This window comes from Coptis chinensis, chromosome 4, assembly GCF_015680905.1.
Source record: "Coptis chinensis isolate HL-2020 chromosome 4, ASM1568090v1, whole genome shotgun sequence".
In the NCBI taxonomy this organism is placed as follows: Eukaryota; Viridiplantae; Streptophyta; class Magnoliopsida; order Ranunculales; family Ranunculaceae; genus Coptis; species Coptis chinensis.
The window spans coordinates 90,243,454-90,248,277 of NC_141459.1; the positions used below are offsets into that span (position 1 = coordinate 90,243,454).

Sequence of the window (4,824 nt, forward strand, 5' to 3'; positions counted from 1 at the left end):
TTACATGTTCTAAAATTACCAAATTACTATATGCCCTGACAATGGTGAGACTGTATATTTCTGGATAATATAAACTAATGTAATTTTTAAAATGCAGCTCATGGAGTATGAAACCAAATACAAAATTTCACTCAAGACAGTTGAGAGAAATTCTAATCAAGGAAAAATCGGGGAAAACCGGTTTACATATCAAAGATTGAAAACAACCGACATTGCGCAGATGTCATAATAGATTTGCCGATAATGAGAGAAATCTTCAAAAATCCCAATTATCCTATAAGCCAATCATTTCCGAGGACGTATCAAACTAAGAAAGTGGACTTAGAAAATGCGGCTGTAGGAAACGCTATCCGCTTCCTACAGCAGATATACAAATTTGAGGTTTTAGACATCAACCACAAAGAAGTCATTATTAAACGTGAAGAGCTACATGAAGCAAATACTAGAGAAAAACAACTTCATCAAGATATTGAAAACTTGAGAAAAGAAAATGCCTATTTGAAGTCAATAAATGAAGCATTGCTTATAGGAGGACCAAATTGGGATATGGACTACCTAAGCATCCCAAATAATTCATCAGATTTGGATGAGGATTATCGTAGTGTTTTTCAAGCTGAATTCTATATTGGATGAGGATTAGCACAGTGTTAGATCCATCAAATTTATGTTTTTGTTTTTTCAATTTGAATTGTCTATAGTTCATCATAACTTAATGAAATATTTATTTTAGGACATATCTGAGTCGTTCAGAATTTTCTTTTGATGACATTAAGAACCTGTTTTGGCTTGAATCCACCTAAGGTCATCGAAACAAAACCTTTTGCTCCTCGCGTGTTAGCTTACCCCCATATGTATGACCCCTAAGTCAGTCTTTGCAATCATAGATACATAATTGCCGGTTTTATGTATGTATTGGTAGCAGCATGACAGCTTTTACATATAATGGAATTAAAAATGCAAACATTATCCGCGATGATAACCGAAACCTTCGCTTCCAATCCGACCCAGCATGAACAAGATCAGGAACAGTTAACCTCCCACCAAAAATCTCATTCACAGCTACATTTGCAGATGGCAACACTTTCGAGCTCAAACCACTCTCCAACCAAAAATCTCATTCACACCACCTACGGTAGTAAAGAAAGACACTTGCCACACTCGACCCCAAACCATTCTCCCACCAAAAATTGCATTAACATTTCAAGAACTTTCAAAGATGAACAAGATCAGGAACAGTTAACCTCCCACCAAAAATCTCATTCACAGCTATAGCTGCAGCAGCAGCACTCGAGACCAAACCACTCTCCAACCAAAAATCTCATTCATAGCTACACGGTAAGTAAAGCAAAGCACTCGTCCCACTCGACCCCAAACCACTATCCCACCAAAAATCTCATTATCATCTAATTTTGCAAAGAGTAACACTCATTTTTTCGACCCCAAACCACTCTCCCACCAATAACTCTCCCACCAAAAATCTCATTCATCGCACGGCTGCAACGGCAAAGCTTCGCCATACTCAAACCCAAACCACTCCCTAGCGCAACCCTTTCTCAAGTTTTAAAGCAAGCACTCTCTTCAAACACTGCTAGGTAAAATTTAAAAGAAACACACTCGCTCTCAAGTATAGATCGAGAGTAAGACCAAATTGAAAGGAAACCTATTGTTAAGGCATATGCATTTTGTTAAGTGGGTTTCAATGGTTACAAATCATTATCCCGCAAACCAACGAAGTTTAAACTGAGGGGTTAGGGGAAAGACATTGCTCGAGCTACACAATTCAAACAATACTCAGAGGAACCAAAACATAGGAAAAGGAAACAGCTCAGTATGAGAAGAAATAGCATAGTTATATCAAAAAAAAAAAAAAATAGGTAACATTCAAAACTGACACCTCACAAACGGTTTCATCAGCTTTTTACCACCTCTCAGAAAAATGATGCTTACAGTTCTCATGAAGATAAGCAATTCCACGAGCTCAACAAGCAGCAACTTTAGACGTGGTTCACCATTCCATAACAGGCCTCCCCTAACCTGAAAAATGTGAATGACAAAATTAATAGAAAAGCTAAAGATAAAATTCTTCAGAACACATCCACATAATCAGATACATATCTTAACAAGAAGATTGGAGCAATTTAGTTGAAAGGAAGCTGCGTGGGAAAAAGAGATAGCAATTCAAATTTGAATTGAATTTTAGATTCAATACCCGCAATTTGTTCGGCCCAGGCCCAACAGTAATAGTATACTTATGGGTTTCTAAACCCAATAGCTTCTACCTAATTAAAAAATATATATCTAATTTAAAATAAGGTGATTTAGCTTTAGGACGTCCCAATAATATGGGTATTTGCGTTGTTGGACCCAAAGTTTTACGTTTCTTAGCTTTAGGTAACCCTATCGTTAGTTAACGATTCATTTACCAAGTTTGACCGTCTATTGTGGTGTGTCTGGTGTTATGCCCTTTCAAAATGCAATAATTACCCCTCACACGTTTTGCACGTGCCCACACCATAAAACTCAAAAACCAAATTTCAAAATACCCGACACATGTCATAATCCATGCTCCTAATAGAGTGGAGGCTGCAAAAAAGGAGAACCTTGATGTTCCAAAATATCAAAATTTAAGAGATATACAAAACTAAAAACCTACGAAAAGTGAACTTCCAATCACATAGTAAAACATAATCTATTAACCTAAAAAAAACAATTTAACTACACATATCCAAAAACCAGGTAGCCTATTTTCTTCCTCTTCTCTATTATTTACAATTATTTATTGACTTCATTTTATTATGTATATTGCAGATAATGGCGTATGAAAATTACAGCTTATGTAAAAAAAAAATGCTAAAAGAAATTCTAGAAGCAGGAATTAACATTCAACAAGATCCAGTCTACAACACAGAATTAGAGAGCGGACGATTCAAAAGCACTGTGACATTAAAGGTACCAAAAGACTTACTCTTTAACGGTTGAAGGCGTCATAGTTAAAGAAATTGATGGAAGCCCAACATATTACATTTGCAAAAGCAAAGGATTCAAAGACTTTTCACGCAATACAATTTATAAAGGATGAACGTGATATAGAAATTAAAGACTTCAATTTCAAAGAACTTATGAAGAAAAGAATAGAAGTTGAAGAAAAGCAGAATCAACTCGATATCCTCAAAAATATTATGCTAGATTGTTTGGTTGATGATAAACACAACAAAGATAAAATATATTATCTCGAAGAAAAAAATTAAAGGAATAAAAGGCATGTAGAGTTCCATAATAAAGAAAAGAAAACCATGAGGATTAGTACTTTAATACCAAAATTTTATTATGTTGGTCACATAGTATTTTTTTAATGGCCGAGGTTTAACGCTTTTTATTTATGAAAGTTTGTAACTATTGAGTCCGTTAATTTTTAGTTTAAATTTATAATATTAGCACACTCGCTTTTCAAATTCGACTACTTCAAGTTATATTGTGTTCGATATCAAAAAAAATATAAGTCATTTGTCACCTTTGGAGTAGGTATTCGTATCATAGCATTGTTTCGTTTGCTGACCTTCTAAAAGAAGTGAGTAATTGTAAATATGTGGATGCACTGAACATTCAACAATGTAAATACTGGACAGTGTCTTCCAAATATTAATGAGATAGTGAGTTCCTCCTTCAGTATTCTAATGTCAAATACTAGATGAACTTTAAAAAAAAACACACCATTAGTAGTGTGAAATAATTAGGCAGTCAGCAACATTCTTAGATGTCTAGATTTTTTTAGTATTATCGAGGCAGTTTTGCAACTCCATTATATAAACTCTCCTAAATCACCACAAATTACCACAAGAGCACAATCGATTATGAAAATGGTGAGCTAGAAAGCATTCTTATTATAATAGCTTTGACCAAAACTGAAAGATACTTAATAAACTTGGATCGGTTTTGACACACTTAAGTTATGGCAGGAGGCGCTCACATTACGTACTCACTGAATTATCATCAAAATGTCTACTGCAAGCATTAGGGCTCATCTTTGCTAATAACATGTGGCAGAGACAGTTTTGCTTTAGTTCTGCATAACAATGTGGTGAATATCTTTGATCTCCCCTTTCAACATGAACATTGGTTAAATAGCCATTCCTGCTCTTTGTACTCCCTCTACATTGCCCAAAATCCATTTCCACAACCTTGACATTGTCTTCAATGTGTCTATCAATGTACATGCAGAAAAATCATATTGCTGATTAAAGGGTGAATAATTTGTATTTATTTTATTTATAAGATAGATTCTCCCATCATAATAGTGGATATGCTCTTAAGTAGTGCAAACTATTTTCAGTAGGATGCATGTGGTCATTTTATTTATATAGAAATAATTTCATATCTGTGTTATAATTACAAAGCAAATACAAGAGCTTCACTTTCGTTTACAGCAGCACAGTCCATATCCACATCTGTATTTAATTTAAGAGATTTAGACGTGAAATCAATGGTATGTTGAAATAACCCTTTCTCAAGCAAAAGTGATAGACCAGTTGACCGAGCCCCAAGCATTCTCATAGCAAATATAGCAGCAATTCCAAAATTTGCTGAAATTTGGGAAACAAAAACTAAGAAAGATCAAGAAATATCTTCGATCCGCGCGAGAAAAGGCTGCCGACACAAATTTTCATACATTTAATGACATCGGTAGGTTAAAAATCCACAGGAAGTTAAAAATTTAGTTTAACCAGTGAAAACACGAAGATATCAATAGATGCCACAGTCTATATAGTCAATCCGAGTTTTTAACCGGTCCAAAATCGAGTTACCAACGGGGAAGATCTGAGTTTA

The 4,824-nt window shown here is 34.8% G+C and overlaps 1 long non-coding RNA gene across 1 annotated transcript; it reads right to left on the bottom strand.

Moving 5' to 3' along the window:
* Positions 1-3,996: 3,996 nt before the first annotated feature.
* On the bottom strand, positions 3,997-4,473 carry LOC147505558 (uncharacterized). Its single transcript, XR_015220625.1, has 2 exons — positions 4,413-4,473; positions 3,997-4,200 (listed from the first exon to the last, which is right to left on the bottom strand). It is a non-coding gene; the product is annotated as an uncharacterized LOC147505558 (long non-coding RNA).
* Positions 4,474-4,824: the final 351 nt, after the last annotated feature.